Below are 23973 nucleotides of genomic sequence, written 5' to 3'. Positions count from 1 at the left end.
TTGCTTCTTCTGCCTTTGCTGATGCCTTGGGGACTGGTAAGAATCCCTCTGTGAAACTTTCCATACTTTTATTTTATTACTTTAGCTGCTGGCTCTTTCCCTAGCACACAGACTCAAGCTAAACTTTGGTTTGTGTCTTAAAACCTCTCTTAAACTCGGAGGCACTTTGCTGCTAAAAATAAGCTTGTGCCGCTGCTAAGCTCTGCTCCCTGCTTTCAGCTGTATCCACTGCTGCAGCCACCATCTCTTGGCTTCCTTGGGGGCTGCCTTGGGAGCTGTATCCTGGGCACATACCACTCTGCCCTCTGTAACTTCCCCATAGCATAAGGTGCACCGTAGGTTTTGCTTTTTAGTTTAATAAGTCATAGTTTGCTAAGATTGTAGAGCTTGTAAGTTTCACCTGCTTTATTATAGTTTGCTGTTTTGTTGCTCTGTATAGTTGCTTGTTATAGTTTGCTTAGAATTGTGATATTTGTTGTTTTGCCTAGTCGTTGATTAAGATAGATTTAAAAAAGCCATTGACTGGTTGTATTCTGTACCTGTTTTATTATTTTGTATAAGCTGCTTGTAATTTATATAAGTTTGATTAAGTTTGAGGATAGATAAGGTTTTTACTGCTTGAATTCGTCTTCCCACTGTCCCAATCTCTCCCTGAACTTTCCCGTGTCTGTTTTTCCCCCGCTCCAATCTCCCCCTCTGTGTACTTCTCCGTGTCTCCCTGTTGTAACCCTTTGCTGCTCCCCCCCTTGTGTAAATTCCCAAACCCTTTGCCGCTTCTTTCCTTTTTTTGGGGGGGTGTCCCTCTAGCCCTTCTTTACACCTCTCTGCTGCCTTTCCCCGTGTTCGTGCCCCCGCTTCTCCGCTGCCCCTCCCCTACCGAAGATCACCATCATACTGCTCCGTTTGTCTTCACTCCGCTGCTCCGCAACTTCCCTGAAGTGCTCTCCGCTGCTGCAGCCTGTTTCTTCCCTCAGCCGTCTCCCCCATTCTCCACATGCCTTCCCATCGTTTACACGTTCAGTGCCTTCCCCTCTTGCTGCTCCCAGACTCCCCTTAAGTGCGCTCCAGCTGCTCTTGTTTCCCGTCCTTCCAGCCCACAGGCTCCTGAAGACTGCTACTCTGGGCTTCAGAGTCTCTCACTGCTTGCAGCTGCACTCTCCTGTGGTCAGATACCACTAATCACTCACTCCCCTCCCCCCTCCTGTTTCTTGACCCAGCTTTTGGGTACACTCTTGCTATCACAGCCTCACAAATTAAGTCAGTAATTTTCTACATTGCATAATTTCACTTATCACCCATATTCTATTATTGCACTGTGACTCACATTTTACTTGTGGTTATAACACCCCATTAGTTGCCTCCATTTCTCTAATATACTTTGTACACCATTTTTATATAGAAGCTACCATTTTATTTTGCATTTTCTTTTGGGTACGTTTTGCATTCCACACTGTATCTAGAGTTGTTCCTATATAAAGTTAAGTTGCTTATTGACTGTACTGTATCCCATTGTGCTGAACCCCACTTACTGTACCCCTCTGTTAAAACTCCCTACACTGTTCAATAAGAAGAACCACCTCCCATCATTGTTTATTGTAAACACCTTATACACCTCATCCCATCGCATTTCATTGTTAAATTCCCACCACTTCCTTTTCCCTTTAATAAAGAAATTAATTGGCACCCCACCTGTGTGGTAATTGCTCCCCAAGATCCCATATACCTGCAGGCAGGGACAGGCAAGAATTGTCAGTAAGCCTACCAGCATCACAGAAATAATAACTGAAATGTGTTTAAAATGTAACTATTTTAATACAAACCAAAGCTGATGCAAACATTATCCCTTGAATGGGTTTCTTGCCATTATTTGTTTATCCAGAGAACCTATGAAACACTCAAATGCCAAATGAAGTTAAGGAGAGGAAATAATGTAGTTTAGTCAACTGAAAAATAAGACACCTTGGAAATATGTAAATGTAGGGTCATTTTTCATTAGCCTTATGAAACAAATGCTGTCGCTATTACAAATAAACTCAAACAGCCTAGGGACTGACATGGGACATACCAAATATTCCCCTCAACACTCAATAACATCAAGTGGAACTGAAATCACTCAAAATTATGCTCTTGCTTAAGTGTTTGCAGAATCAAGACCTAAAAGCCACAGAGAATTAGCTTTTACTCTGTTTTTCCCCCTAACCCCAGTGACTGATGTTGTCTTGCTTCATTATAAAATGTCACAAGGGTGCATTAACTTACAACATTTAGGAGCGCAAGATGGCAGCTTATTCCCAGTCATGGAAAGGATAAATATTTCCTTCTCCTCTTTATAAAATCTGCAATTGTCCACCACTGTGTTTCAAAGATTTTACAAGCCTTTGAAAACAATGGGTGACTCATTTGAGGAAGCATTAAGGAAAGATATGTGAACATTCAGCAAGGACATTTGAAAGCAATATTTAAAAATATGTGAAAATGTTTCCACATCTCCATTGATATAAGCAGCTGTGAAATCCTTGAGGGCTGCTAGCAGAATGCTAATTGCAACAGGAAACACAACTTTGACAATGTTTGTCAGGAGAGGAAGATCAGCACTTCAGGCAGACACACAAGGAACAGGAGGATTATTGACAAATAATCGGCATTCTTGGGATATCTGTGGGTATCTGGAGCTGAGAAAGTGTGCTTTCCATAGATACATAAACTAACTGAAAACCAATTATGGAATTTACCTTAAAAATATAAACTGTAGAAAAATCTCTGCTTCTCTCTGTGCATCTTTCTGCCAGGAGCTCTGATCTATATGTCCTGACATTATCACACTGACAATACCATTCGAAGGTTCTCTTTCCTTTTAAATCTTTTTACTCCTATTAAACTCTTCTCTTCTTCTCTTGCTCCTCAAAGGCCCTAGTCCAGTAAAACACTTAAACACATACTTAAATTTAAACCAGAATAGTGCCGTATAAGTCAACGTGCTTAAATACTTTTGTGTACTGGGTTCAGAATGCTTATTACTTTGCCGAACTGCAGTTGTCTAGTCTTGCCCTGCATGGATCTCTGTTCCTCATGTGAATTTTATGTAATATCCTCTGACCACTCTGCAGACTAGCCTTCATTAGCAGAGTCTTCACAATCTGTAATGTATTTACCCTCACAACATTCCTGTGAGGTAGGGAAGTGCTGTTATTCTATTTTACAGACAGAGAAATGTGGCACAGAGGGGTTAAAGGCCAGATTTTAAAGGTATTTATGTTCCTAACATCCATGGAAATCAATGGGAGTTAGGCATCTATAAATACCTTTGAATATTTGGCTCTAAATGACTTGATCAAGATTACACTGGGATCTCTGTGTGGATCCATGTAAAGAGACTTCTGAAACCCCTTATATCTTAGCCCATTTGCAAGCAAGCAATTTGGGTTCCCAATCACATTTGTAACACCTTTCATCCATGCTGCATATTGGTGGGAATGACATAGTCCTTGATTCTTCAGAGACCAAGCCAGAATTAACCCTTTCTTTAATTCTCTTGCTTTGGCAAGTTCGACAGATCGCGGCTCCCACTGGCCGTGGTTCGCCATCCCAGGCTAATGGGGTGGTGGGAAACCGCAGCCAGCACATCCCTCGCCTGCACCGCTTCCGACCACTCCCATTGGCCAGGGATGGCAAACTGCAGCCAGTGGGAGCCGCAGTCGGCTGAACCTGCTGATGCAGCAGGTAAACAAACTGACCCAGCCCGCCAGGGTGCTTACCCTGGCGAGCTGTGTATCAGAGGTTGCCGAACCTGTTTTAGTATGTGCACTGTTCTGGAAGTATGGAGGATTATTTTCCCTTAGTTTGAGTGTGTACATATACACATACATAGACACACATATATACACACATACACACACCCTACAACTGCAGCATTGTTTAGAGATTAGTAAAATTTACCATCACTGATCTCTCTAGCTAACATTTGCTAATAAGATACATTGCATTTCTGACTCCTGTTACATTGCCGGTTAAGTACCATATAATACAGTTTGCTGTGGTGAAACAAATCATCATAAAGTCAGCAGAAGACAATGCAGCTGAACTAATACAGTATGTATCTTTGCTCTGTTTAAAAACAGAGTTTTCATGTAGTTCTTATATGGTTTCCTGGTAGTATTTAACCATATAAGAAATAACTCATGTCAGAACTGATATGTAAGATTTGAGATGAGCGGAGAGATAAGAACTGGCATCTGCAATACTATAACGAAGCAGTCAGAGACTGTCTCTTAAATTAATTGTGGATACTATTATTAATCTTGCAATGGAATACTTTTTCTTTGCATATTTAGAGCTAAACTCTGCAGGGCTTACCCATATGAGTAGTCCAATTGGTGTCTGTGTGTCTGTCCCCAGGCCTGATCCTTCAAGTCCTCAGAAGTATTGAATATTCCTAAATTCCAGTGACGTACAGAAACATTCAGCACTTTGCAGGACTGGGCCTCAGATTGATAACGGCTTCAGGCCATGTCATCTGCCAATTCTTTCTTGGTTTATAATTTATTCGCTGACAATTTTTATCTTCAGACTTTTTAAACCTTTACAGAGGCCAACCTTAAACTCCCTTAAGACTTGTCTACACACAAAAATAATACTAATTTAACTATAAGTAGTACAATAGCCTTAGGGTAGATCATAGAATATCAGGATTGGAAGGTCATCTAGTCCAACCCCTTGCTCAAAGCAGGACCAATCCCCAGACAGATTTTTGCCCCAGTTCCCTAAATGGCCCCCTCAAGGATTGAGCTCACAACCCTGGGTTTATCAGGCCAAGGTTCCAATCACTGACCTACCTCACAGATGAGTTACAACACTATAGAGTTGCTTTATACCAGTATACCCATTTACATACCGGAAGGATAATAAGTCATACAGGTATGAGGTACCTTTGTACAGGTAGAACAGCATCCACACTGGAGTTGTACATTTCAGTAAAAATTGATGCCCCTAACTCAAATAGTTATACCAGTACAAAAACTGTGTGGACCAGACATTATTCCTGTTCATTCTCAGGCCCCAATCTGGCGGTGAGTAAAGGATCAGGAGCAATGTTTGAACACACAAAAATCTGGACTCTTAAAGGAGAAATGACTCTTGTCATGAACAAAACTGCTGACAATGAAAGGGGCATGATCCATGAATCCACCATGTTGAAACTTAGATATCCCTTGCATCCTAGTGTATGGTGTGATTTCATATTGCAAACCTATAATATTATTACAATAATATGAAAACAATTAATGTTTACCCACAGACCATAATAGCAAGCTGTGAATACACTTGATACTCAGTGAAAAGTTCCCCTCTTGACTATGTGACAGAATTGAGAGTTATGTAGTCGAGGTGACACAACTGATGAAATCTTGCCCCTACTGAAGTTAATGGTAAAACTCCCATTTACTTCAATGGGACCAGAATGTCACACAAGTAGTTTCTGCAGAATAGGAAACATGAAGGGGGAATTTGGACTGAGTAGATCAACCAATGCTTGCTTTTGCTGATATTTATAACTTGGATGCAAAAATTTGAATCATGTTTTCAAGTTGCCATACAATACTTTAATGTAGCAGCATATTTTTTCCTTCTATGACTTCCTTCCTATTATACAGGTTATCACCACATTTGGCTACATTCCCCCTCTTCCCTCCTCTCCTGCTTTTTAACACTTTGAAGGAAATTCCTCCATAATTTTGACTACAATATTCAAGAAATAATGTAAAATGTCTATGATACAGAGGCTTTAAAGCTTCCAAAGAGTATTACAGTAACTACTGTTCAGCTGGACTTATGCACATTTCTTGATAATGAGAATATCAATACGTTTGCAGCCAATTGGAATATTAATGGCAATTAAGATATGTTTTTATAAGGAGGCACTTAGAGACCTTGGAGTTTTGAGCATCAGAAATGTAAAAGTTAATAATTAATAAATAATAGCACCATAATGCTGACTGACATTAGGAAACATCACATTGAAGCACTGAATAATATCTCCTTGCTATGAATTAACTTGATAGCCACAGCAGCAGACAAGATTATTTTATTTTGAACCTTTTCAAGCAAGGGAATAAGGTTTACTTTGAAAGTTTTTGTTTATTTATTTTAAAAAATACAATAAAAACAAAGAAAATTAAAACTCATGAAATCACTAGAATCAGGGCAACTGGAAGAATTATACTTCATAGAATCATAGAATTTAGGTCAGAAGGGACCATATAATCATCTAGTCAGACCTCCTGCACAACGCGGGTCACAGAATCTTACCCACCCACTCCTGTAACAAACCTCCAACCTATGTCTGAGCCACTGAAGTCCTCAAATCAGGGTTTAAAGACTTCAAGGTGCAGAGAATCCTCCAGCAAGTGACTCGAGCCCCACGCTACAGAGGAAGACAAAAAAAAACCCCAGGGCCTCTGCCAATCTGCCCTGGGGGAAAAGCCTCAAATACCTATGGTTCAAAGGCAAGAATCAAACCACATCCTCAACCCATCCTGTTTTATGTAGGTGTCTCAAAATTACTCTCATTGAAGTGATTTGGAATTCTGTTTGAGTAGAGCTGTAGGAATGACTGCTGTAAAACTGTAATACCAAGGCATAACAGGGCCCAATCTTGCAAAGTCTCCATGCACAAAACTCCCATAAGGTCAAGGGGTGAAACCCTGGTCCCATTGAAGTTAGTGACAAAATTCCTATTGACTTCAATGGAGCCATGATCTCACCAAATAGGAGTTCCTTAATAAGGCTTGCTCCTGCTGCTATGAAGAGAATGGGAATGTGATGGGAGTAGGATCAGACCAATAGAGTTAGTAGAATTGTCCCCAGAGTAGGATGAGGGCAGAATTTCATCTGCTCAGTGGATTTACTTGTCCAAACTATGTAAATCAATTCAAGCCCTATTATGATTTTAGCACTTTTAGATTGTTTTCATACCTCTATCTCATGGATAGCAAAATCCCAGAATCTCTCCCGAAGTCTGTTTTTGTGCATTTCTTGTTAGAATGCCTACAGTAGCAAGTACTCATGAATTTCCCTTAACACATCATCACTGTGAGGTGCAGTGATTTTTAATAAGAACTATGGCAGTTGTGCTTAATGCAATAGTGAATCAAATCAATGTACCCAGTACATAGGAGACAGTGCTGTTATAACAGGGCACATCATAATGAGGAAAGAGTATACTTGAAATGACAAACTTGGCTGCAACATTTTATATCAAGGGGAAGTTAATTAAGTTCCTTAACACAGTGTAAGTACTTTTTTAATCAAGAGAATCATTTTAGAAGTATTTTATCATCCTGTCTTGTAGTGACATACTGCAGACCATTTTGGGTACTAAGTAAGCAAGGTAGAAAATCAGTTCATACCATATTCTATTTTTCAGCCAATTGACAAAAGACTCCTGTTTTGTGCAGATTCAACTATTATAGTGAATTGTTTATTGCTTACACATGTAAACCTCTTCAAGGCCAACTGAAATGCAAACTAGTCAGTGAGGACTCATCATTCATATTAGTCTTTTCAGACTGGGTATAGTTTGCTTTATATTCCAAGAAAACCAAGAGTTCATCTATCACTCACTTTATTGTCTGTAACAGATATTCGGGAGAAAGAGAAAGGGAGGAGGAGAGGGGATAAGTAGCACATCATCAGCAGCATATACAGCTATCAGGTTGTTTTCCTTCATTGTCTATGCCTCATATGCTGTCAACAGTTTCAAAGTACTCAGCCCAAAACATCCATTTGAGAGGAAAAGCACAGAAGAGAACAATGGAGATACTTGAATATTAGAAAGATGTGATGTCCTATGTTTTTATGTACAGTCTAACAAGGATAGATTTTATGGGTGTTTTGTTTTGCTTGTAATATTTTTTCCCTCTGGTGAGTATGTTCACAAGGGTTAGAATGGTGCTTTAAAATTAAAATAATAGCAAGTGCAAATATATCAGTGATGCAAAATACATTTTCAATAATCTTTGAATTAATTGCTTTGGAATATTCAAGATGCAAATGAATGCAGAATTATTATCAGGGCTGAATGCCCACACCTGAAATGTTAACTGCTAGTGGTGACAATAGTTTGCAAAACATGCACATTTTAATTTTCCTAAGAGACTCAACAAAGGGAAATTTCTATAAGGGGCTCCATTCTCTCAGAGATACAAAAGAAATGCCAGAGAATTTTTTATTAGTTTTCACCATAGCTATATCTCTGAAGCACTGTTTATATACATAATACATTGGATATAGCCAGGATTGCTTTGCATTCCTATGTTCTTTTGTGATAAGAGTATTGATGCATTCAGCAGTGCAGAGACCTGAGAGGTCAGTAAAAGACTTGTCTGTTTATTTTAAAAATGGTGAAATTACTTTGAAAAGGTGTTTGTATAGCTCTTTATAAATAACAATTCATTTTCAATAAAATCTTGATTAATTGTCCTTAGATGATTGTATAGTTAGAAGGAAAAGGAAAGACTTTTGTGCAAATATTGCAAATTAAAAAATATAAATTCTGATCAAGCACAAGCTTTTAACCTAGAATTTAAACATTATTTTTAACAGATGAAGCCTCGTTCATGAGATACTAATACTGTTCAATACTGTAATGATTAAATGAGAGCTTTAAGAATTTAGAATCATTTTTCTAAACTAAGATCAGGGCTAAGATCTTCAAACCACCTAAGAAACTTGGATAGCCAGTTCTAGTTGCATTAACAGGAGTTGAGCCTCAAGTCACCTGAGTGATTAAAAATCACATCCTACAGTGTCAGTTCTTCCATCCTCTGAATATGATGCAAAGTCTCAGTCAATGGGAATTTTTCTATTGACTTCAATTTGGATCAGAGCTCCTCAGCCAAGAGAGTAAGAAAAGATCAGTTCAAATGAGTGACATTAAAACCCAAACATAATTTGTTCTGTATATGACATGTTTAACAGAAACTCTATTTGAAAGACAGGGTTGTTTATGGAGGATTGGTTAGTTGTTTTTTGTCTTTTTGTATGTGGGTGTGACTTTTTCAATTATTTACATTTTTTTTAAATCCTTCCTTCTGCAAAGCCAAGTTTTCTCATATTGTGAACTTAACTGTAAATAGCATATCTCATACATGCTACACATGCTGCTCCTTCTTGAATCCTCTTGAGATCTGTGCCAGGGAATTCCTGTTCACTCATTCCTCAGGGGCAGCCTCACTGATTTGTTATCACTTCTCCCCTGTCTCTGGGGATGAGACCCTGGCTGGGGGTTATTTCTTCTCTACACTGACATATGTTCTTTCTTCCTTTCTGGGGCACTGAGAGAAATGGAGCACGAATGCTGGTGGTGTGTGGATGGGGTTGGAGGGGAGTCTTCATCCTAACTAGAGATGATTAAATAATGATATTTTGATCCTCTGAGAAATTCTGATATATCATTATTTGTTTGTGTTCTGAAACAGGATGAAGAGTCAAAATGTTTGGAAATGGAAACATTTAATTCTGGGCAACATTAATCTCTTCATTCAACTGTGCTGCCACTGTGCCTCATGAAAGTTGTATTTCTGATTCCTTGATGACCCCACTGTCCCTATGGGCACTGCTCCCAGCCAGACTACATCTCCCATGGTGACTGGAACTCACTCCCTTTGGCAGAGACACTATGGTGCATCATGGGACTTACTCTGTTTAGATTTTACTGAAGAAAAAATCTACCACAATTGTTCTTTCCCTGTGAAAAATTTTGATTTTGATTAAACTATTTTGTGATTTGAAAATGCTGAATTCAAAATATGCCCACTGGCCCTAATTCCAATTCACCTCAGATACCAGCCTGACATGGGATGTTGGGGAGGGGAGCTTTTTTACTGGTGGCTGAATCTCTACATAACTCCTCTAGTTCCTGGTATTAGCAGATAATTGCAAAAAACAAACAGCTTTCCTGGTATTTCTACTTCATATGAATCAAAAACAAAATAAAGTCCCATGGTTAAACTTTCATTCATAATACCAAACTTTGAACTTCATTTTGGCCGTAGGTTTCAAAACATTCATCAAAAATTGGAGGAACAGGGTGTTAAGATATTCAGTTCCAGTTTTGTCTCTTCTCTAATTTTAAATAGAAAAACTTTTCAGTGCTAAATCAATACTTGGGATATGTCTACACTACCCGCCGGATTGCAGGCAGCAATAGATCCAGCAGGGATCGATTTATCGTGTCTAGTCTAGATGCGATAAATCAACCCCTGAGTGCTCTCCAGTCATCTCCTGTACTCCAGCGCTGTGAAAGGTTATTCACGTAGCTGAAGTTGCGTAACTTAGATCGATCCCCCACCTAGTGCAGACCAGGGCTTGATTATATGACTTTATAGCTAATGGGTGGGCAAAGGGTAGTAACTTTTGCATGCTAACATGCACAAAATATCCCTGCCTCTCTAGTTTAAACAAGAAAGTCTCATGTGCATTTCAAACTTTCTACTAAAACATATGCATATTCCTTACTTTCATTTGGAAACACGATTAAATTGTTCATTAAACTATGTTACAAATTAGAAATGGTATTTTAATAAACATAGAATATTAGGGTTGGAAGAGACCTCAGGAGGTCATCTAGTCCAATCCCCTGCTCAAAGCAGGACCAATCTCCAACTAAATCATCCTAGCCAGGGCTTTGTCAAGCCAGGCCTTAAAAACCTCTATGGCCACGTCCAGACTAGGTATTAAAATCAATTTTAGATACGCAACTTCAGCTACGGGAATAACGTAGCTGAAGTCGAATTTCTAAAATCGAGGTACTCACCCGTCTGGACGGCGCAGCATCGATGTCCGCGGCTCTCCGTGTCGATTCCAGAACTCCGTTCGGATTGATGGAGTTCCGGAATCGATGTAAGCGCGCTCGGGGATCGATACATCGCGTCCAGACTAGACGCGATATATCGATCCCCGAGCAATCGATTTTAACCCGCCGATGCCGCGGGTTAGTCTGGACGTGCGCTAAGAATGGAGATTCCAGCACCTCCCTAGGTAACCCATTCCAGTGCTTCACCACCCTCCTAGTGAAATAGTGTTTCCTAATATCCAACTTAGACCTCCCCCACTGCAACTTGAGGGCATTGCTTCTTGTTCTGTCATCTGCCGCCATAAGAACAGCTGAGCTCCATCCTCTTTGGAACCCCCCTTCAGGTAGTTGAAGGCTGCTATCAAATCCCCCCTCACTCTTCTCTTCTACAGACTAAACAAGCCCAGTTCCCTCTGTCTCTCCTCATGAGTTATGAACTACTTGGAATGATTTCATCTATATGCATGCACGTCTGCGCGCGCGCGCACACACACACATACACTATATTGCTCTTTCAGTGGAGAAAAGCAGGGCTTGGAAGTCAAGCTGAATCAGTATTATTTGAAACTACTGGATTATACAGCAGTAGTTGATTTCAAGCAATAATAACTGAAGAGTGGTACCATTTAAAGCTTTGTTTTATATATAACTTGGAAGATAGATCACATCTATGTTGGTTGAAAGTCTGACCCTGTTGAAGGCAGTGAATGTTTATACATTTATAGTGAGACTTCACTGTATGTATTCACTATATATATAAAGATACTTGATTTTGCATGAAGTAGCTGTTTTCCAATTTGCTAATGTTTAACTGTACAGTCAAAATGAATGAGGCACAGCAGGTAGAGTAAATTGTCACAATGAGGCTGGTTCAGAATTGTTTGACTCTCCAAGTGTTATTACTCATTCAAGGATAAGTACAGAGCTCTCCACATCTTGAATACTGACTCATGTCTTGTACCAACAGCTAAATCACAGATTCCTCTCTGCTATCCCAGGCTCCTGTCTAGCACCACAATAAAAGATGTATGTGTGTTTGTGTATATGTGTATATACAACAGGGAAATAATGCTATCATTACTGTCTCTTCCACGCTCTCTCCTTGAAAACATAAAAAATAAAAAAAACCCTCCACCTACGAAGCAACAGAGGTAAGAAATGACCTTCCATTTAATTACCTCTAGTCCCATCCAGTGCAGTATGGCACTTCTACATGAATGCCCAATTGTGTATCATTATTTAAAACAAAACACAACAACATTTTAACTTTCCAACTCTGAAAAAGTTGCCACAACTTCATACTTTCTCTCTCTGTCATCTGGTACATGAAAACACAAACAATAATGACTTTGTCCTGTCATACACCAACCTCCTCCTAACAGTATAACATAATTTTAAATCCTTAAAGACTCTCACCTGCCTGTTTGCCTAATCCTATTTATAGACAAAACCAACTGTGGGACAGAGGTAGCTAATCTAATGTATGCCATAATCTGTGGGAAGGAATCCCACTTGTGACAAATCTTCCTTAATACTTGGTTATATTGAATTTTTAAGGTATTCTGGAAGTTATGGAGCCAGTTACATTTAAATTGCTCAATGTAATGCACATATTTAATATTCAGATGTGGTCAGTTTTCTTAACATGGATAGATGGAATCAAGTGGAAATGGAATGTGTGATGGGTTGGATCACAAAACCCCCTTTGGGAACTGCCAACTGATGTGCCAAGACTACTTCTGCCCTTGCTTTCCCTGCCAGCTTAGGACTCCAACACCCTGTCTTGCTGAGCCAGACATGCCAGTCTGCTCCAACATAGACCCAGGGTCTGAACCAGGAGTCCCAAAGCTTCAGACTTAACTGAAAGAAACTTACAGAAGTGTTCCTGTCTTTAACACTCAGATGCCCAACTCCCAACGGGGTCCAAACCCCAAATAAATCTGTTTTACTCTTTTTGAGTGTTAGCGTGTCTATAGCACCAGATAGTGTTGGATGCAGTGGCTTACTAATTCTTCTAAACCTTGGACAAAAGGGTATGTATTCGATCCTACAAGGCCCCCAACTTTAACAGAAACACTACTTCCTTTTGCAAAGGTGATGCTAAACCTGTTGCTCCTGATTGTCCCTCGCCCAGGAAACCATTCCCAATAATCTGATTTAACGCAGCCTTAAGCATCAGTCCCAAACACAAATGTTATCTCTCTGCAACTGTCGTCTTCACTATCTCCCTCTTAATCTGTGTCTTCAACCTTTCCCTTCACACTTCACTCTTGATTGCCTTATTATTAGTTCTTCCTGTTCTGTTCCTTTCTCTCTCTCTCTCCTTGGATCCACCTATTCTTCTGTGGATCTGACACTCCCACTCCACCTGGTGACTTTTTTTCCACTTTCTGATTCAATCCCCAAGCCCTACCTGCAGTAATACTCCTACTTGATCCACAATTTTCCTTTAAACTTTAGGCTTCTGCCCAATCTGGTTTCTGACCACTAAACTTTTATCCCCTGCTGCTGTTTGCTACTCTGCCCCTGAAGAGCCTAATTGACCTGTGGGTCTGGCAGCTTCTCTGCTGGCTCCTAGAATGCTGCATCCTCTCATCATCCCGGCTCTCAAAGGCTTGCATATTCTGGACTAAATTAAATACAATGTATCTCTCAAATCCCAGGGCATGTAAGGCTGAGGTTTGCCCAAAGCAAATATCCTCAAATAACCCAAATCATGGAGATTGTGTACAATAAATGAAAATCATAGTATTCTTAATTTGCAGAACAGGCTTTGGGGAAAAAATCTGTCATCCTCATTTACGCTGTTGCTCAGACAGACTAGACAATGCAAGATTGATAAAACTCTTGATTTATAAACTGCTGAAATTGGTTAGGCTAGTGACTGAGACTACTGTGGCTACTAATTTAGGCAAATTAACCTATTCTTCTGCTATCTTGTTCTCGCTAAAGCCCAATTATCAATGTATTCACCAACAATGTACTGTCTACATTTTCTAAGGCAGGACTCTCTCTGTATTATTTGTTTGTACAGTGCCTAGTATCCTGTCACCCTAATCCCTGTTTGAGTCCCCATGCACTACTATGGTAAAACTGATAGTAACATTAATTATTAACTGCCTGTTGCCTCATAAGAATAAAAAAACAACATTACCCAATAGCATGAATTTTGTCAATATTTTCTTGATCTAGAGAAATGTTCTCAAATTTCCAAATAGCTTCCATTGCCTTGTTGAAATATTAAAGGATCTATAAGTCATTGCCAGGCTTACTCAATGGTTATTTATACATTTTTATTATTTTTTTCCATATACAACAAATAAACCACAATAACAGATTCACCATAATACACAAAGTAAGTAAAGAGGGCTAAGATAAATGGACGGAAGGGAAAGCAACCTCTCTATCTTCAGCTTCTCTGTTTATCATAGATTTCTAAAAAAGTCAGCCGAAATCGCTTTGCGTTTTTAAGGCATTCCATTTCTGCAAGAATCCCAGTCATTTGTTAGCTGCGAGGAAAGCAATATCACTGAGACAGGCATCAATATTTGGTAGGGTTTGACTTTCCCATTTTTGCAGGATTAATTTTTTAGCAACCAAAGCTGCATATTGGAACCATGCTGCCTTGTTACCAGGGAATCTCCAGGTATCAAAATAATTTCAGGAATGAAACTTAAGGGTGAGGGTTTCCATATTAGCATCCAATATCAAACTGGTCCTTTGACCCACTTCACATCAGAAATTCTTGATACAGCCGCACTCCCAAAACATATGAGCTAAGGTAGTACCAGTAATGCCCATTACCATAATCCTACGTGGGGACCAATATATTCAGAAAAGTCTCTTTTGGTTTCTCATTCAGTTGTTAAAAGAAATGATGTACGGTATGAGCCTCAGTTTGTTAAAGATTTCCTCATGACCCACACCCTAAAGAGCAACTCATATCCATTTAAGATGAAAATTAAGCAAGAGGAACCTCCCCTACTCCTTAGAGCTGGAACCTCCCATACTCTCTGGAGCTAAGTCTTCATGATTATTTAACAACATGAGACAGGGAGGCCTGATTCTTATTTCCTCTAAGTCCCTTGGCATCCACTGGCAGTGTAAATGTGAATTAGGTCTAAGATATGTGGTGGTTTCTGATTTCACAGCTACCATTCTTTTTAGGAAAAAATTCTCTTTTACTCAAAAGTAATTTTAAAGTAATCAGAAAACTGTCTCTCTCTTCATTGGGTGCTCTTCTCTTCTTTAGTATTGTTGTGCTATTCATCTACTCTTCTTGGAACTGCTCCTTTAAAATCAGGTTTGATGTTAGTTCAAATGAATATTATTTAACATTAATCATCAACAGGCTTTTCTGTGAAAAAAAAATGATAAGGTCACTGATCAATTCAAATTCATCAGTTATATTTTTCAGATTAAGATAGGCCTATGTCCAGCATTTTATCATCATTCAAATTGACCTATGTGAATTTACAGAGTGATGATTGGTAAAATGAAGACACCTACTTTTCAAAACCCTTTTTCTAAATGCTCAAATATTGCTAAATGTTACAGGCTGTACCATTGTCAAAGCAAATCTCTTTTCATAATTCAGAAACTAAATTCTAAAACAATGTATGGGTGATCAGTAAAAGAAAAAAAGCTAGTGACTTTTACTGCAGTGCTACACTCCTTGTGTCCTGAGTTGCAAATCAAAAAGTTAATGCTTTCAAAATGCTAAACACACATATCCAAATTCTACACCAATTACTTTTATGGCCCATACAGTAATATACCATTTTCGCTGGAAAAGACACTCATAATATGTTGATTATAGCCACAAAAATTTAAACCTTGTGAATAAGAAGAATGCTTTTCTTTAATTTCTACACTTCTTTGTCTCCACACCTAAGAAAAATGAACCGCAAGATGAGCTTGAGGCATAAATATTATCATTAAGAGTCTCTTTCTCATCTGAGCACAACATTCCCCTCACTGTTACAGACTTATAGCTTCCCTTTGCCATGATGGATCAGGACTCTAGTTTGTAATTAATTGAAGTAGATTAATCTGGTGGTCTAAGAGCAATAATCCTTTTAAGGTTAGTTTTTCTTGTATTTCCTGGTGTGAGCTAATATGATAGTCATCTCCTCTTGCTTTCTTAGGACCATTTCTGCTTTTCATTCTCTCCACCTCTTCTCTCTTCAGTTGCCTGAGAAGCAGTTTTAACTGACTACAACTCTCCCAAACTTCTGTGCTGATTCCATTGAGGCTCAGCAAATAAGTTTACAACCCTTTGGGCTGAAGTAGGCTTCCCCCTCACAGCAACCATCCCAAACACTTCTTATGTCTTTTCGTCTGATCAGTGGAGCTGTGTTGATGGGCCTATTTCTTGGATTTTGCTCCTTCAATTTGCATCTTTAATCTTCCTGGTTTTTAATACCTCACAAGATGGACGGGGATGCTGTGTTAAAAAGGAAACACATGCAAGAACCTGCCTAAGCCAGCCTTCCGAAAGAACGCTCTTCATATCTAAAAGTATTGTCAGGAGCTCCTCTCTTTAGTTTTAAGCTGAACAATGGGGCATCACTGCTAAATGTTTCTTTCTCCAAACCAGTGTATTATTTAATGGACAAAGTCGTCTTTCTCTCTTGGATTGTGTATATTTCAGCTGTTCATCATTGTTAAAGAAGAGGGGAGGTGACTGCTTTTCTAATGAGTGTGTCCTTTACCCCTCCCATCCCGGGAGAGACGGGGAACCTCAGAAGGACTTCATCAGAAGAGATAGAGTGTTTTTGGTGGGTTTTTTTGTTTTGTTTTGTTTTGTTTTTTTGTTTTTTTTTTAAGTCAACCCAAGGCATTACTAAACTGAAACATGATTATCTTGGAAATCAATACAAAATTTAGCTGATCATACAGCGCAACCTCCTCATATTCAATGCATAGCACACTGCCAGCTTTACAGTTTGAGAGGACATTGACATAAATGTGAAATGAATAATAGTTCATATTATTAGAGTCTAGCTGGTCTGCTGGGCAAAGATAACAAACCAGGACCCTGTGGAATCTTTAAAATCTTTGTTGTACAAAGATTGGCATATGTCACTGGCTTTTAGATATGATTAATAAAATGTAATTGCCAGGAAAAAAAATCAAAGACCTCACAAAGCTGTATTAACAACTGCAAAATGATTGAGTAAAATACATTCTTTATCTTCAGCTCTGTGAGCAATCATAAACATAATTTCCATGTGCTGATTGTTCACCACCTTTAAGTGAATTGCTCCATCTATATCTATCTTTAAAGCAAATACATCCTGGTTAGTGAATATATATCCTCTTCTGATGTGGGGTATACCTAAAGGTTTGCCTCTACTGTTCTGTTTCAATAAACTGTATTTTACAGTAAAATAAATGCATAATCATTTTTACCACATACAAACCTGCATCATTACTGACTAAAGAAAAAGGCATTTTGTCTTATATTTTTAAGCAAACCTTGAAGTTCAAGTGTCTAAATGTGTAGGCAAATGAATAACTATAAATCAAGCACTATACCTAAATATATTCTAAAATATGTAAATGTCAGAGGTAATAATTTATAAAGTAAGAATGTGGACATTTGCCTGATAGATCTGAGGGGCATGTTAATGGAGCACAATGAAGACAGATAGCTCCATTCTAATACTACTGAGCAGACAGTCGTCTCATGAAATGCATCTCTGCCAATGCACATCAATCTCGCCATGATGGTTGCTTAGATTAGACAGGGAGAAAGTACTCCTTTGAATCCTTAAAAGGCTATTTCTGTCTTTTGTAAAGTTGTTTAACTTTGTATTCATTTTATGGGAATTGTCTGAGCTTTAATGCACACAGGAGCCTACAGATCTATCCTCATAAAATCACCTGAAAATAGTGGTTGTTAGAGAAATATACATTACATCTTTACTGATTTACCCACCCAGGCTTATCTTGCTTCAAATTATTATTTTTTGCAACACATGCATAAATCTATTAATAAAAAGGAGTGTCATTTATTGATCTGATACATTTTAGATAGTGATGCTGAAAGCTAACTTTTTATACTCCACAAGACAATTGTTTTAGGTTTTGCAAACAAATATTTATATGTCCATGAGAAAACATAAAACCACTCTGCTTGGCCAAGAGTTACAAACTTCCTTAAAAATAACATTCATGGACTGCTAGTAGATGTGCTTATAGTGTGATTGCATTATTGGTAATTTGAAAGCAAACATCCAAATAGTCTCCATTCCTTATAATGCTCAGCAGCAACATAATGCAAAATATGGCTGCCTGCATTTTATAATAATTTGTCTTCAGTCCTGCTATACCCACAGTCACACAAAGTGAAAATAAACAGTATCAAAGTTCAAACTATACCCTCAGGTTTGTAAGTAAAAACAAACATAATCTACTATTAAAGACACCATTATCAAGATACAGGCTGTTTGAGGAGTGCTTAGGTATTCAACAATGGTTTAAGTATAGGGAACAAAAGTTGTCAAGGTAAATTAGTTTTAAAATGATCATGCTGTTCTCACTCTTACAAAGGGTCTGTCATTTGGGAAAGTTTAAAATCACAATGCCGATGTAGAAAAACAGTGTTTGTTGATTATTTTTATATAATTTTCCTTTGGAGGGATTTCTTATTTTTCTCCCATCATGAAAATTCTATAACTGTACATACAGAAGGCTAGAGTCTGATGCCTTATTTACCAAGAGCCACACTGAGGCTCCCTGTGGAGTAAGGAGCTTGTCATAAACAGATAGTTAAGGGTTAATGTCTCTTTCACCTGTAAAGGGTTAACAGTGCACCTGCAACACCTGACCAGAGGACCAATCAGGAGACAAGATACTTTCAAATCTTGGTGGAGGGAAGCCTTTGTTTGTGTTTTTTGGGTTTTGCTTTGTTCTCTCTGGGTCCTGAAAGGGACCAGATGTGCAACCAGGTTTCTTGCCAATCTCCCTGCTACAGTCTCTTATATATTCAAAATAGTGAGTATTAAGTAGAAAAGGCAGGTATAGTCTTTTAATTGTTTTCTTTAATTGCAAATGTGTATTTTGCTGGAATGATCGTAATGTGTGTTTGTGCTGGGGGGGAAGACCCCTCTCTAGTGTCTGTAAGCTGAAAGGCCCTGTAATATTTACCATCTAAATTACAGAGACAACTCTTACTTTTTTTCTTTCTTTTTATTAAAAGTTTTGTTTTTTAAGACCTGATTGATTTTTTCCCCTTGTTGAGGCTCAAGGGAATTGAGTCTGTACTCACCAGGGAATTGGTGGGAGACAGGGAGAGAGAAGGGAGGAGGGAAAGGTGGAATCTCTTTGTTTTAGATTCACGGAACTTGAATCTGTCTATCTCTCCAGGATAGCCCAGGGAGGAAAAACCTGGGAGGGGGAGAGAAGAGGGAGAAAAAACCTGATTTCTCTGTGTTGTGATTCAAGGAGTTTGAATCACAGTAATCTCCTAGTGTACCCAGGGCGGGAAAGATCTGGGAGGAAGAAAGGAGGGGGAAGGGAAATGGTTTATTCCCCTTTGTTGTGAGACTCAAGGAATTTGGGTCTTGAGGTTCCCAGGGAAGGTTTTTGGGGGGACCAGAGTGCCCCAAAACACTATATTTTTGGGTGGTGGCAGCCTATCAGATCTAAGCTGGTAATTAAGCTTAGAGGAATTCATGCTGGTACCCCATCATTTGAACTATAAGGTTCAGATTGGGGATAGAATACCATTACAGAGCTATTTAAAATGAGTACAGGAATCAGAATCTAATCCAGAGAGGAGAACCATCTAGGGATAGAGGCAGAGGAGAGGAAGCCAAGAATTTGTGCATTCTAATCTAAGCATTTATATAACATTTAACCAAGTCACTTTTCCATCTCAGTTATCTCTCTGTGAAATGGGGATACCAGTATTTACTAGCCTAAAAGGTTTTGTTAGGACTCAAGAGCAAATCCTGCTCTGATTCACATGGGAAATCCCACTGACCAAAGTCAATTGGACTCCTTGCAAGAATCAAATGAGCAGGATTTGATCCTAGTCAAGTTGTGAAAAGCATTGTATGAGAACAATTTTGAAAAGAAAATACTACAATCCCCTAGATTCCCTCACCTCCACCAAGCAAACTACAACTCTGTTCCTCAAGAAATTATCAAACCACCAGCAGTTACCACCCTGCCTATATTTGTGATACTATGATCAGTCATTATAGTGATGTGCTGGAGGTCTATTGAAAGCACCTTTTAAAAACTCTATCAGCAATTTAAATGGAAGGTCAGTCTGATTCCCCTCCCTCTGATGCAACTCACCAGCAGTCTGGACACTGCAAAGCCATCTCTGATTATTTATCCCTGATACATAAATATAGTTCTGAAGAGCAAATAATTTGTCTTTAGAATGCAACAAGTATATTTTTAAAACACCAGAGTCCTGATTCAGCAAAGTACTTAAGTACTGTATATGTTTAATTTTAAACATGTGAGTTACCCTACAAACCACAATGGGACTTCTCACATGTTTAAAGTTAAGCACTTGTTTGGGTGCTTAGCTGAATTGGGGCCTATCCCTCATGTACATACACTCCTCACTGTTTTCACTCTCCACCCCCACACACTGAACTTCAATCACACAAGTTGAACACTTGGCCATTCTAGTAATACCTTCCATGGAGTTGGTTCCCCAGACAATAATTGTGTTTTATGGCAAATTCTGAGGTTTTTAAATTTGTTTTTATTTCACACATTAGAACAAAACCCATGTCTGAGAAAATGGAATTTTGTCCAAATGTCCACTTTGGATTGAAAACAAAACTTTTTGACTCAGAAAGAGTTTTTGGGTCCAGAGCTCTTTGTCACATGCAGTGAGAGGCTGTCTCTCTCTCTCTCTCTCCCTCTCTCTCTCTCTCTCTCATACTCTATAGTCTGGGATATATTCAGATCACATTCAAGTCCCTGATTCACATCACATCACATTCACACCACACCACATTCAAGTCCCTGATTCAGAGTGATCTGGGATGAAAAACTCTCCTCTCAGTCTCACTGGAACTCATTAGGATTCACTCTCTATGGTGAGAAATCCCCTGCAGATGAGGTCGGGTTGTAGAGTTTCAGGGTAGAAATAATATAATCCATAGTAGCTCTCAGTTACATAAATAAATATATGACAGCTAGTTGTTCTACCAGATGCAAATGATTTAGTCCCTGGATGGTGCACTTTTCTCTTTGTGCAAATTGTCCATTAACAATTATTTTTACCAACATATGCAACTATTTGTAATCAGTACTTACAGGGTGCAGTGTAACACTTCTCAAATGCCAATCTCAAACCATTTAATATTATTCATTACAAACCATTATCTATATTTTACAAAGGAGGAAACTGAGACACAGAGAAATAAAGTGACTTTGCCATGGCCACACAGAAAGACAAGGACAGTGTTTGCAATAGAACCTAGGTGTGATGGAATGCACGCCTTTATTCACACCCTACACGCTATTGTAATAATCTTTGTACCAGGCATGCCTTGTGCAGTATTTTTTGAAAACTCAGAACTTACTGATCAGTAATATGGAAAATGCATGTAGCAACATTATGTGTCAAGTTATGCGCATAAGCAGAAGTCATGATTGAAGTGTGTTTCTCAGGTAAGTCTGGGGAGTGGCTAAACCAGTTTCTCAAACACAAAGGGCAAACTGACACCCAAGGCAGGTATCAACAAAACCGATGGGCCATCACCTATCAAATGACCATTCTTTGTCAAGAAAAGGGGGCAGGGACAAAAAAGATCTGTGGCTTATCAAAGAAAGAGCATGGAGTCTTCTCTTGGTTCTCAGCTAGAAATGCTTTTCAAAGAGGGACTGGAATTAAAAAAGGAGGGGCAAATACCCTAAGATACCCCTCTCCCCCTCTCTCCCTGCCCAGGAATAATGGATTTAATACATTTGGACTCTCCAGGAGAGAGCTGGGCAGTACAGGACATATATTTCTCATGGAAAATCTGGGACTGGAGTGTGTTGGGGTCACCTTGCAATATAACCTAGGTTGGTGAGAGCCAAAGTGTAACTCAAGTATGGCTGGTAGGCTAGAGCAGCAAAGAGTCCTGTGGCACCTTATAGACTAACACACATATTGGAGCATGAGCTTTCGTGAGTGAATACCCACTTCGTTGGATGCATGTAGTGGAAATTTCCAGAAGCAGGTATAAATATGCAAGCAAGAAGCAGGCTAGAGATAACGAGGTTAGTTCAATCAGAGAAGATGAGGGCCTCTTCTAGCAGTTGAGGTGTAAAAACCAAGGGAGGAGAAACTGCTTTTGTAGTTGGCTAGCCATTCACAGTCTTTGTTTAATCCTGAGCTGATGGTGTCAAATTTGCAGATGAACTGAAGCTCAGCAGTTTCTCTTTGAAGTCTGGTCCTGAAGTTTTTTTGCTGCAGGATGGCTACCTTTAAATCTGCTATCGTGTGTCCAGGGAGATTGAAGTGTTCTCCTACAGGTTTTTGTATATTGCCATTCCTAATATCTGATTTGTGTCCATTTATCCTTTTACGTAGGGTAGAGTTTGGTAGGCTAGAGTTACACATATTAGATGCTCAGGGTGTGACTTGCATGTTGGAAAACCTTTTGTGAGCAGCTCAGATGGAAGCTACAACCAACAGGACATTGTAAGGTAGCCGGGGTTGCAAGACAATGGTGACACAGCCCCTCATTGGTCTGGATTACACTCTGGTATGTCACAATAGATCCTATAGTCTTGACCAAGTTATATAATGATAATTATGTTCCTTTTTAAAATAATAAAATCTAAGTGTTGCTCTTGCATGAAAGCACTTATTCATGGGCTATATTTACACTAGAAATACTACCATGGCACAGCTGCAGTGTAGACACTATGTGATAGAATGGTTCTTCTTTCACTGTAGTAAATCTACCTCTCCAAGAGGCCATAGCTAGCGGTGTCTACACTGGGGCTTAAACAGGCTAAACTACATCACACAGAGCATGACATTTTTCACACTCATGACTCACGAGAAAACTTAACTTTGTAGGATAGACCAGGCTATACTAAAATATCTATATATGAATAAAAATGAATGCTTGCTCCTCCCTAAGCATTTGTGCATGATCACAGAAATAGTCACATAAAAATGAGGGTCTAAGTATGTTTGGATCAAATCAGAAGTTGGATTTGGTAAACAAGTTTGTGAATAAATGTTTCCACTATCCCAACAGCTCCAAAACATACCCAAACATTACAAAGATTGCTTATAGATTTTAAATTGGAAATGATAGATATACAAATTGATAAAATATCCTGAACTGCGCTAACAAAATTCAAGTTCTGTAGGAACGCTCTAGAGCACTGCCTTTGAGTGGCCCCAGGGCTTCAGAAACAGCCACTGATCATCACAATTACCCTTTCCTCAAAAGCACTTTTTAAAAGACACTTTAACTTCCACCCTATTTTACAAATGTATATTTCTTGTATAGGTTATTGCTTGTCATGTAAGCCTGCTGTTTATCTACATCTGAGAGTGGCTCACGTCCTGTGCTGGTACCAGGGCAGCTCCAGGCACCAGCATGCCAAGCACTTGCCTGGGGCGGCAAGCCACGGGGGGCACTCTGCCGGTTGCAGCGAGGGCGGCAGGCAGGTTGCCTTCAGTGGCATGCCTGCTGAGAGTTCGCTTGTCCCGTGGCTTCGGCGGAACTCCTGCAGGTCATGTGCATGATCAGGTGTGCTGCCAAATCTGCGGGACCGGGGACCTCCTGTAGGCAAGCTGCAGAAGGCAGCCTGCCTGCCGTACTTGGAGCGTCAAAATACCTAGAGCCGCCTCTGGCTGGTACCGCCTTTCTGTTGATCTAGCCTAGTGAGCTTTTTTATATTTTAATATGAAATGCACAAATGCCAATTTAATACATATCATGTAAATGGATAACTAAGAAGTTAATTCCCTGTACCAGTAGGCAAAGTATAAATTGATTGGTGAAAGTACAATACATCTGAGCAGTAAACTTCTGTCCCAATCTGTCTGGGACAGAAAGAGTGCAGAGCCCATACATAAACTTCTATATGAAGCCTGCATGCTTGTGTATCAGTGGGTTTCAGGGAGGGCCTCACTA

Source organism: Gopherus flavomarginatus, chromosome 1, assembly GCF_025201925.1.
Source record: "Gopherus flavomarginatus isolate rGopFla2 chromosome 1, rGopFla2.mat.asm, whole genome shotgun sequence".
In the NCBI taxonomy this organism is placed as follows: domain Eukaryota; kingdom Metazoa; phylum Chordata; order Testudines; family Testudinidae; genus Gopherus; species Gopherus flavomarginatus.
The sequence above is the reverse complement of the archived record's forward strand: the minus strand, read 5'-3'. Positions refer to the sequence as shown.